The sequence below is a fragment of the Podarcis raffonei genome, chromosome 4 (assembly GCF_027172205.1).
Source record: "Podarcis raffonei isolate rPodRaf1 chromosome 4, rPodRaf1.pri, whole genome shotgun sequence".
Taxonomy (NCBI): domain Eukaryota; kingdom Metazoa; phylum Chordata; class Lepidosauria; order Squamata; family Lacertidae; genus Podarcis; species Podarcis raffonei.
Window position 1 is genome coordinate 30,535,573 of NC_070605.1, and position 11,808 is coordinate 30,547,380.

General features: G+C 43.5%; 1 non-coding gene across 1 annotated transcript; it reads right to left on the bottom strand.

Moving 5' to 3' along the window:
• Positions 1-7,564: 7,564 nt before the first annotated feature.
• On the bottom strand, positions 7,565-7,636 carry TRNAK-CUU (transfer RNA lysine (anticodon CUU)). The gene has a single exon. It is a non-coding gene; the product is annotated as a tRNA-Lys (tRNA).
• Positions 7,637-11,808: the final 4,172 nt, after the last annotated feature.

The window sequence follows — 11,808 nt, forward strand, 5'->3', positions numbered from 1 at the left end:
CTCGCCCAATAAAGCGAGAAGAGCGCCGCAACCCCAGAGTCATCCGCGACTGGACCTAATGGTTAGGGGTCCCTTTACCTTTAATCTTCATAGTTCCAAAGGATTCACACTGATGGCAGGAAAGCCATGCAAGACCCAGGCTAACTACAGCTTTCTACAGAAGACTACAGGCATGATGACCATACCTAACTTCTCTGACCTTCACGAAATTAGCTAATCCCTTTTCTCTTATGCCAGAGATGAGGAAAGTGCAGCCCAGTTGTTATTGGTCAACAACTTCCATCATGTCTGACAACTGGCCATGCTGGCTGGGGCTGATGGAAGTTCCTCATTTCTGTTTTAGGCTTATCATATACTTGAAAGTAGAGATTTGTAGTTAACTCTTAGCTCTTTTCAGTTAGTTTGTCATTCTTCTGTGTACTTATGTGCATTAGCCCAGAGGACTTTCAGCATATTTCAGAAATCTGAATAATAAAAAATACAACGTGATGGAGTCAAATTTGGTGCAAGAAGTTACTCACATTCTAGTATACCAATGTGATTGTATCAAATCAAGATAGGCACAAGCCAGGCTACCATATCAAAGTAAATGAAACTTGGCACGGCCTGTATTAAAAGCAGCAAGCTCCAAATTAAAAAGACTTATGGGCAGCCTGCTGTAACTTTATACAGTAATTGAAGCAATGACAGCTTGCTGCAGCTGTCACTTGAGATTTTTCAGCAGCAATCTGAAGAATCTAAGAGGATTTCCTTCCTACTAATATACATAGGATTGGGCTGTTAGGCGGTCCTTCCCCACCTCCTAAAAATCTGACAATTTATCCCATAAAACCACGGCTGAGCCTTTCATTCCCATTTCCCCTTTATATCAGACATGTTAAATGGGAACATAAGCAATGCAGAGAAAATGTAATTGAACTTCATCAGTATGTAGTGCATCAATAAGTAAATACTGCTGAAAGTATTGCTAGGTTGGAAAGAGGAAGGCAATAGAAAGCTTACTGCAGAAAAACAAGAAGTTGGCCATGCAAAACTGAAAATGTTATTCTACTTTTCCATCCAAACATTCTGAATTTATTGACATATTTATGGCACTTGCTATTTCATTGGGTTATCTTAAATTTTTACCTTTCCTAAAATCATACAGGGTGATATCCCACTGTAGGGTCCTGCTTGGGCCATGGGCTTCCATTCATGCAAGTCCACCACAGTCTTCTATGGTCCACCATAGTCTTCTACCACCATAGTCTCCCAACCCTCTGCTCTGAAGGGTTGTGGGAGACAAACAAGAATAAATCCATTTTCCATACATAGTGTAAATACATGCAGTTGAACAGCACCTATGTTGGAAGCAGCACTTGTGCTGGGTTGCCTCAAGATCCATTATTCCTTCTCAGTGCAACACATTTCATGAGCATATATCACTCAAACTCAAAAGGACCGTTGTCCTACAACTCAAGAACCTTGCAGATGGCCACTCTCCCCTACCTTAGTTCGGACTTGATTCCTTTCACAAAGCACTGCTGTAATTCCTCATTACATTAGTGTCAAATGGTAAGCTGACCTCAGCAACGCAAGACTAGTTACATAAGTAGGCAAGAAGAAGGGGCGGCCCAGAGCTTGCTAGTGGCTTTGCTTTCTCCTTTGCTCGTGGGCTTCTTTTCTTCAGGAGTAGCATCCCAATCTGTGAAAGGATTAATTTGTTAACACAGCCTTGTCAAGAGGCACTGCCCCTCCAGGGATGCCAAACAGCAATCACTCTGAAGTGCCAGAGTTTTATTGCAACGTGTTAAGATAAATGATAGATAATCCTCATGATAGGAAACAGAGCACAGGCGCAGGGCTGTCAGAAGGAAGACACACACACCCTTCAGAAGTACCTTAGGAATAATTAAAGAGTGCTCAGAGACACCATCAGAAGAGCACATCTGTCAAGATCTTCATACACTCAGGGACTTTATAACTGCTTGTTTAGTCATGCAAGCAAAACAGCTCCAGCTTATACAAGACACACTTAAAAGTTATGTCTGTACTGACGCCCCTCTCACAATCCTTACCTTTCCATTTGTTCCTTGTCTCCTCATTTCAAAGCTTTGCATGCTTAGAAATTCATATGCATTTCCTTCTACTGGGATTATGGACTCAGGGTTTTATGTGTGCAGTTGTACCCACAAATCCAAACATTTTGATGCATTTGAACAACAAAAAAGGGTGTGCTGGGAAGAAATCCCTGAACAGGACCAAGAAACACTGGAATAGACACAAATTGTGAATGGTCAGAAGTTATGGACTGCCATATTTCCCCAGTTATGCTGGTTACATCTGAAACAAATACCAAGATTATTATTAAGTCTGTTCACCAAAGGATGCTGTTTCACTGTTCTTGCCTTTCACGGGGCTTAATCTACTCTACAAACCAATTCACGTAGAAGTTGTAATGCATACGAGGGTGCTTTTTTAAACTTGTCTGCAGGACTGCTGCATCTACGCTTTCCTGTTAAAAGATAAATTTAACTGTGCTTTTGTTCAGCAGAAAGGCAAACATCTGTCTCTTTGGGTGCCAACAAACTTGGGGATGGGGTGTAGGATGGTGAAATATATCTTAAGCATATTAATTTGCACTCAAAGCCATCATCACATCAAGCATGAATTGCATATTGCTATAAGGTACTTCACATGCTATGACAGAAGCAGGATGCCATTAAAACTTTAGTGTGTATATTTGTTTCTACCTCATAATGTGATCTGGCACCATGCCTTTTTATATCACATCCCTGCCTTGGGATTCATTGCAGCTCCCAGTGGTACACTATGTAAACACAGCAGGAGAGGAAGATTACGTGTAGTTACTTCACAAGCTGGCATCTTGGAGCGGCAATCATCTACCATTACTGCTAAGCAGAAAGAGCCTGTCTTAGATAGGTGGCAGAGCTAAAGGTACCCTCATCCATAACTGTTCTACATGGGGGGTTTTTGTAGGAGAAAGTAATTGAAGTTGCCCTGGGATGAAAGGAGGTGAACTCTGTTGGCAGCAGTTATCACTTGATGCTACCTTGCAAACTGTAGAGCAAGAACCTTCTCAATGCCAGCTTTCTCCCTAGATTAAGATCACATTAAAAAAGAAAGTAGAACATCGCATGGCAAAAGCTTTCCTGTTTGCAGAGGGGAAACTGGTTGACATACTCTCTTATAATTGGTGCCACAAGGCTCATTTCTGGATTCTGCTGTAAGAGGAATGAGCTGCAATCTTAACAAACTACTAAGATGTAAGTCCCATTGACATTAAGAACGCAACACAAGAACGGGCCTTTTCTGTGGTGGCTCCCTGTTTGTGTGATGTTCTTCCCAGGGAGACTCGCCTGGCACTTTCATTACCTATCTTTAGTCACTGGGCGAAAACGTTCCTCTTCAACCAGCCCTTTGGGTGATTGAACATTCTGGTCTTCTAAATGTGTTTGTGGGAGGGGAGGGAGTTATAGGTTTGTGTTTGTTCTTTTTATTACATATTTTGTGTTCTCATTTTGTACTTTTATGATGTGAACTGCCCTGTGATCTTCTGATGAAGGGTGGTAGGCAAATTTAATAAATAATAATAGCCATGCATGTAAAAATTCTGCTTGCCCCCCCCAAAAAAATCAGTCTACTTTGCCAATTTAGAAGAAAAACTAAACCTGAAGCCAAATTTTAGGCCAACCTTTAAATCCAGTTCTAAGACACACCAAAAAGATTGCTTCTAGCCTCATGACCTTCCAAGACGTCCAAGCAAGTACAGAGGTAAATCCCTTCTACTGTTTGCTCCCCTTCCTTTCCCGCCATACATGTGGATCAATTTATTTTTGCTCTTGTTCTCTCAGTGCATAAAGATTTTGTACTCGAACGTTAAATGTCAAAATCTTCTTGGGGAAAGGGGGCTTTGACTGTGAACTACAATTAAAAAAGCACTACAATAGCACACACAGATTTAACCCAAGCACAAAAGAAAGCCACATGGATGCAAGAGCACAATGTCTTATATTCTAAAAAAACCCCAAAGCACTCAGTAAATAACTATCTCTCCACACCGCACCCCGCCTCCTCCTTCAGTTCTGCCGCTAACAGAATGGAGGGAGGGGCCAGATGGGTGGCTTGGCTGACATTCTCATCAAGAAAGCTGTGGCAGAAGGCTCTGGAGCTAAAAGCTGCTTTAAGTGGGCGGATTGCTGCACCCACATTAAGAGACAGCGATCGGGAGAGGGCCCTGTGATTGCATAAAGCTATTTAAAATTACGTATTATCTGTTCTGTGGACAACCCCCCCCCCAAAAAAAAAACCACAGAAATACACCCCTGCCTGCAACAAGGAAATAAGAGTTAAAAATAAGCTCAGGAAGTAGCGTTCTGTGGATTCATCAGATCATCATTTCTTAAACTATAGCTTTACAATGCAGTCCTGTCCATGTTTGCTTGGAAGACTACGTTCAGCGGGGCTCATTTGAAAGCGGCCACTTACAGAGCCCATGTTTCTTGTGGCATACATGGAATAGGCAGCCCTTTCCACAGGTAAAAAGGGTGCACATAGACTCCATCAGCCCCAAATCTGCTCTGGAGGGCTGGGAAAACCCAGAACAGATTTAGGGCGAATGCAAGGGAAAGAGACGGGGGTGGCTGTGTCATGGTGCAACAAAAATATGTGCTCAGTGCTACATTGAATACAGCTCATCTTCTGGTGGGATCCTGCCTTTCTCAGGCATAGAGGGTCAGCTGGGAGTCCTATCAGAGTCAAGCCCCTGCTAAGTTGATAAAATACAAGAAAGGTAAAATGTTGGCCTGAGTGTCTTCACTAGCCTGGGGATCATTAAGCTCAGGGACAACCCAATCATTGGCCAGATGCTGGAGGTAGGAAAGGAGTGAAGTGCTTGACCACAGATCTAAGTATGCCACATAGCTGAGGGAGTACAGGCCAGGCAAGCCACAGTTGACTGGATAGTTCACTCCTCCTGCTCTGTCAGGCCAAGTCAATTGAGATGTTATCATTGCTCTCCGTTCCAAAAGGCCTGGAGGAAGATTTTCAGTGTTGGCAGCAGCCACACGTCGGGGAAAGGAATGTTTCTCTTTCAGGACACCACCACAGAGAAGGCCCTATCCTAAGCCCAAGCACCCTGGATTTCATTCAGCAAAAGTATTTTTGTCTGTCTGTCTCTTTCTCTCTCTCTCTCTCTCTCTGCGTTCGTGTGTGTGTGTGTTTGTGTCTGATATACCACCCTTCACTGATAAAGTATTAAGGCAGTGTACACCAATACAAACATAAAAGCAGGACATTTAATTACAGGTCAAATGTAATAGTAAAAATGATCCGATAACCCTAGGATACAATAGAAGGCAGAATTGTCACTTCCATACAAATCCAAATGGACAATCAATATGCCACACTCAACAGATTTATCCTTCCATTCCTACACATGGGTTAAATTTACAAGTAGGTACAGTTACACAGTGCCAAAAAAGAATTTGCTTCAAGGCTTTCACTTCTTAAGGTTATTTATCTTTCAAATCAGACTTTGAAACAGCCCTTCAAATGTATGACACCTTCATACAGAGTTCCTGATTGTACAAACACCTGGTCTATGCAATTCTTTTCCCAACTCACTGTGTGTGGCTGGGGAGGGGGAAGGCCTCCAGTATAAACTGGGCCAATATGTGTCGTAAGAGGGGACAAACTACTCCACCAGTTTTGTTCCTGTCTGAATGCATGAGCCAGGGAGGCAACTCTCTTTCTCCCCACCCACCAGCCCTAGTGTTACCACTTTAATTTTCATGGAAACTTGACACCTTATCTTGACCTTGGGAAAGAAAGGCAACTCTAGGCAGCTCTTCCTTCCCATGGAGATACAAACAAATGCTAATTAAAACAAAGTATGAATAGATGTCTTTCATCAGAGATGCCAATATAGTTAAAGAAAATGATTTAATACTTAATTAGCTGAGGAGCTCCTTGTACTTGCACAGTGGCAGGCGAAGGCTTAGAAGAAAAAGGCAGCGGACGAGTAGCTTCTCCAGGAATGTGGCCAGACTGGGAACCTCATTTGCTACAATGGTGGCAGCAGCAGCTGTTTTCTGAAATAATTCCTACAAAGCCTTGGTTGCAGCATCCGCAGCAGCACTGCTTCTCATCGATATGACAATTAGCTCTGTCTGTTTTAAAAATAACTCAAAGTATAAACATGGCTGGCCCACCCATTGGAGGTTTTTAAGCAGAGGTTGGTGGATTCGAACCCCACATTGATAAAAAGATTTCTGCATTGCAGGGGGTTGGGCTAGATGACCCACGTGGTCCCTTCCAACTAAACAATTCTATGATTCTATGTCTACACTCCCTTATAATTGTGCATAGAATTTCTGCCGTCATCAGGAACAAGCTTGTTTGACCATTTTCATCTTTTTCCCAATATATCTTATGATTTTCTAACAAGTGCAAAAAATAAAAAGTGTCTTGACTATTTTGATTTCAGGATTTCCACAATTAGCACCCCCCCCCATGAAGTTTATGCATGGCAAATTCCTTTTGTTTTTAACCTTTGTTGCCTTGTACTTCCTCAGCAGGGAAAGTCAGGCTACTTAGCTGGGACACCACATACATATTTCTGCCAGGCAATTAACAGTTGCACAGCTGCAAGAGGTTTAGCACCAGACAGCTGCGGGAAAAGAAACCACATGCCTCATACTTTATTGCAGTATTTTGAAAACTTGTAAGAGCATCATAACAAAACAGAAAATTTTATATATATATATAGCATTTCCAGATGCACTTGCTTCAAAAGGCAGCTTCTGACTATAGCCTTTTACTTTTCAAGTGCCAATTTAAGCCAAAATCATGCAGAGAGAAATGTGGGTTTGCCACTGAGCATACGGCCAATAGGCAAGCCCAGCCAACTGCAGCTCCTCAATCAGCATCTCTGTGTATGATACATGTGCTTGTCAACTTGACATTTTACAGATAAATCTTTGGCGGGGGTGCATGTTTGAAATAGTGCCATCTTACTCTGGGGTACAGGCTTAGGCCAATTATGAAGAAAGGGCTCTGGAGTGCACAGCCACATGGTTTTGGTTGAGTTATGAAATTCCTGCATCTAAAAGTTCGCTTTAATGGCTATATTTGGGAAATGTTTTCTGCAGCACTTTCCCCCCCAAGAATGTCATGTGGAACTGCCACATCTAGATACTAAGTGTGAATGATTAGGAATGGCATCGTTTTTTTCCAAGAAATGAAAGACTATCTGATATTGTTGGTCTTTATGGTAGTTTAAATTATGCTTATTACTTGTGAAAAAGCAATTTTAAAAATTGGGGAGGGGGAAAAATCGCATAAAATGTAGCTTGTGAGGGAAAAGGCTGTAGCTTACTGGAAAAGCATCTGTTTTGCCCACAGAATGTCCCAGGTTCAAGCACCAGCCTATCAAGGTAGGACTAGGAAAGACTCTCTGCCTGAAAGCCCAGAGAGCCATTGCCAGTCAGAGAATTATAGAATTGTAGAGTTGAAAAGGATCCCAAGGGTCATCTAGTCCAACCCCTGCAATTCAGGAATCTTTTGCCCAAAGTGGGTTCGAACCCACGACTTTGAGATTAAGAGTCTCATGCTCTACCAACTGAGCTATCCCAGCAGACAGCATCCCAAGCAGACACATTCTCTCTCTCTCCATCCACCCACCCTCAGTTCATCTCTATCACTTTTCCCCAAGATCCTCACCCAAACCCACATGCACACTCTTTCTCTCCTGTCTCGCAAATCACACAGCTCCCCCTCCATCTGTGGCTGCAGCATCTCTTGACCCCATATGTCTCCTCTGGGATGTTCTGTTTTCTGTCCCCACCACACCTACACTCATGAAAACTGGAGATTTTTGGGGCCCCATCTCTACACTGTCAATGGAGGCGCAGGTCAATTCTGTGTCCAGGGCAGCTGTCTACCAGCTCCATCTGGTATGCAGGCTGAGACCCTACCTGCCCACAGACTGTCTCACCAGAGTGATGCATGCTCTAGTTATCTCCTGCTTGGACTACTGCAATGTGTTCTACATGAGGCTACCTTCGAAGGTCACTCGGAAACTACAACTAATACAGAATGCGGCAGCTAGACTGGCGACTGGGAGTGGTCGCCGAGACCATATAACACCAGTCCTGAAAGACCTACATTGGCTCCCAGTACGTTTCCGAGCACAATTCAAAGTGTTGGTGCTGACCTTTAAAGCCCTAAATAGCCTTGGCCCAGTATACCTCCACCCGCATCATCAGCCCAGACGCTGAGGTCCAGCTATGAGGGCCTTCTGGCGGTTCCCTCACTGCGAGAAGTGAGGTTATAGGAAACCAGGCAGAGGGCCTTCTAGGCAGTGGTGCCTGCCCTGTGGAACGCCCTCCCATCAGATGTCATGGAAATAAACAACTATCTGACTTTTAGAAAACATCTGAAGGCAACCCTGTTTAGGGAAGTTGTTAATGTCTGTTTTGTCGTGTTTTTAATATTCTGTTGGAAGCCGCCCAGATTGACTGGGGAAACCCGGCCGGATGGGCAGGGTATAAGTAATAAATTAATTATTATTATTATTATTATTATTATTATTATTGCTGCTGCTGCTACTACTACTACTACATAGCTTTATGGTTTGGCAAGTTTACGGAATGGGGATTCTGTTTTACATTATTTGACCGTTGAATTTTATTGTGTTGTTTTATTCTTTTAACTGGAAGCTTAAGGGTCACTCGTAAATAGTCTAAATAACCTGCCTGACACCAAGCCTTCAAGATAAAAATCCATTTTTCTTTTTAGATCTAGTGCTGTTGTCTGCTCTGCACCTTGATTTACAGTGCAATCTTATGTGTCTTTTCTCAGGAGTTAACATCTGATGAAGTGGAGTCTGGTCCATGAAACCGTCTGCGATAATAAGTATGATGTGCCAATGAGATTGTTCCATCAGCCACAGCATTTCTGCTTCTCTGATGGAACCACCTTCCCTCTTCTTCCCCTGCAGTTTTGTGGTATCTCCTGTCCTTCAGGGGCAGATGTGGGGGAGGCACATGCGGGGGGGAGCCCCATTATTCTAAGCAGGAGTCTTTGAGCTGGCTTCTGCTACTGGAATGGGGTAGTTAAATCTGGCCCACATCCTTAAGATGTTTATGGTGCTAGTGTAAAGTCAGGAGAAGGCTTTATGAACAGGAGGACAGAAGAACAGCTGTGAATTCCTACTACTGGATACTACGGCACTACAAAGATATTTGACCGTGTACAAAAGAAGTACAAGTTGCTCTGAACTCAAGTGTAAAATGGCAGGGGCCAACATTTACCATACAGTTTATGCCGTTATCACTTGTTTTCCTGCACAGAAGCAGTGACATCATGCTCTGCCTGTAGGAGTTTAATTGCAGCCTCACTTTAATGCTATCCGTAATAAGAACCGACCCTGTTAACGTTGCCCCTAACAAGGCAAACAATTACAACACAGTAATAAATACTCCTCCATCAAAGCTCTTAAAATGCTTGAAGACAGCCCATCCATTAGGTTTGCACTTCTGTGTGCCTTTTAAGGTTAACCTTGGAGTTGAGGTTTTAATGCCTGGTCTTCAATCTTTCAGAGGCTGCTAAAGTTTAACATTAAATAATATTAGTGTTGGTAAAGAAAAATACATGCCTGAGAAGACACAAGCCAAAACAAATCCTTCATAGCTCTGCTTTGCAAAGGTGATTCATGAGCCTCTTGCTAGGACTTGCTGACACACACAATGGACAGCCATACCTGTGTTCAAAGTAGCAGGGATGCAGGTGGTGCTGTGGTCTAAACCACTGAGCCTCTTGTCGGCGGTTCGAATCCGCGCAACAGGGTTGCTCTGTCCCAGCTTCTACCAACCTAGCAGTCTGAAAGCATACCAATGCAAGTAGATAAATAGGTACTCCCAGGGCTTTTTTTCTAGAAAAAGAGGTGCTGGAACTTGTTCAACTGCCGCACTGCACCACCACCATCCGCCTCTGCCACACTGCCCCAATAACCAGGCTGCCCCCTGCCACCTCTGCCATGTAGGCGTACCACCCTCAGCCTTTGTCGTGCAGCCCTAAGCACTGTGCCCGGGAAGAGTGCATTTTTTGTGGGGGTATCCTGCTACATCCATCTATAGGGCACGCCATACTATTTTCCTGCAGTACTTCAAGTGTGTTATTGAGAGCAGAACTGCTGCAACTTTCGTAAGCAGAGAACTTGGAATTCCATCCATAACTTCACTGAACATGATTATTCAATGAGATGGGGACCATGGTTTAACACAGCCTTCCCCAGTGTAGGGGCTCCAGGTGTTGCTGGACTAAAACCGCCATCATCCCTTGGCCATGCTGGCTAAGGATGTTGGAGAATGTATTCTTGAGATAGTTGGTTTGCCGTGTACTGGTGCCATCATCTTGGTGATGGGGCCACTGCCACAAACTTCCTCCCATTGCACTCTGGCCTGCTTGCATCCACAGTAGCTGTTGCAGTGCTCATCAGCTGTGTATTGGGCTGGAAAAAAGGCTGCTGTACATTCTGGGTCTTCAAGGTGCTTGCACCTCCTAGGACAGTGCTGTGCAGGGTTGAAACTCTGGACAATACTGCGGACATCAAAGTTATCTCTCTCAGCAGTTTCATACATTTATTAAGCATCATCAGTGAAAACACTGAGCTTTGCAGAACATCAAAGCCCAATAGTAATAAGGAAGGCCTCACTTCCCCGGGGCCACTCTTCAAGTGAGAATGGAGAAAAGGAAACAGAACTACAAGAAAGTAAGTCTTACCTGATGTTCTAAATAGTTCAGGGGAAAGATGTGTCCCACCGTATCAAAAATCACTAAGTAATCCAACAAGATAAGCAGGGAAGCCTGTACTCTGACCATCCCCTGAATCAGATTATTCATCATGGCTGCATTTCTTTCTAAAACATGTCCCCAAAAGCAAATTTAAAAGTGTGAAACATGCTCCCTCCAAGAACCTCTGGGGTTGCTCTACTACCCAGTCCACCAACTTTCTCAAAAAAGCAAAGTTGCGCTACTGCCTACAACAGGCTAGTTCCTCCTCGTTCAAATATGCCTTTCTTTTCATTTTTTAAGAAGGGGACAAGTTCATTTCTTTTTAAACAGGCAGGATTAATCTTTTTACAATGAGGCATTATAACAAGCTCCTCTTGGTTGGGCTTCACAGCCACGATGGGCAAGGATCTAAAGCACATGAATTTATCTTCACACCATCTATCAGCTGTAACTCAGTGGCTAGAACACATGCTCTGCATGCAGGAAGTTGCAGGTTCAATTCCTGGTATCTTGAGTTAAAGCTGGAAAAGAGCCTTGCCTGAAATTCTGGCGAGAGCTGCTGCTAGAATAGAAAATGCTTAACTAGATGGACCAATGGGTCTGACGAGGCTGAGAAAAGAATAGAGCAAAATTGTCACTGCACAGAACAGATGAGTCACCATTCTTATTAGTCTCTGAACCAGCTGGGAAACCTCAGCAGGATGCTATTCAGAAGAAAGATTATCTTCACTGCCGTCATCCGTTACACCTGAGCAGTGGCAGCAAAACAACGCTAGAGGCCATTCTGTAATGCTTGTTCCAAATTGCGGGAAAGTTATCAGTATTTTAATCATAGGCTATATTTTAGGTGCATGCTGTTGTGAGCAAATCATCCTTCTCCTCTGTTTTCCTGATTAAAGCTTTGTCCTGTTCTGATCCCAAGGAGGAACCCATGTGAGAAAGAAAGGTTGGTTGTTGCAGCACCAAGGAGAATTTGTTGTGAGCAGCTTGCTCCTGTGAGGGCTGGAGGTA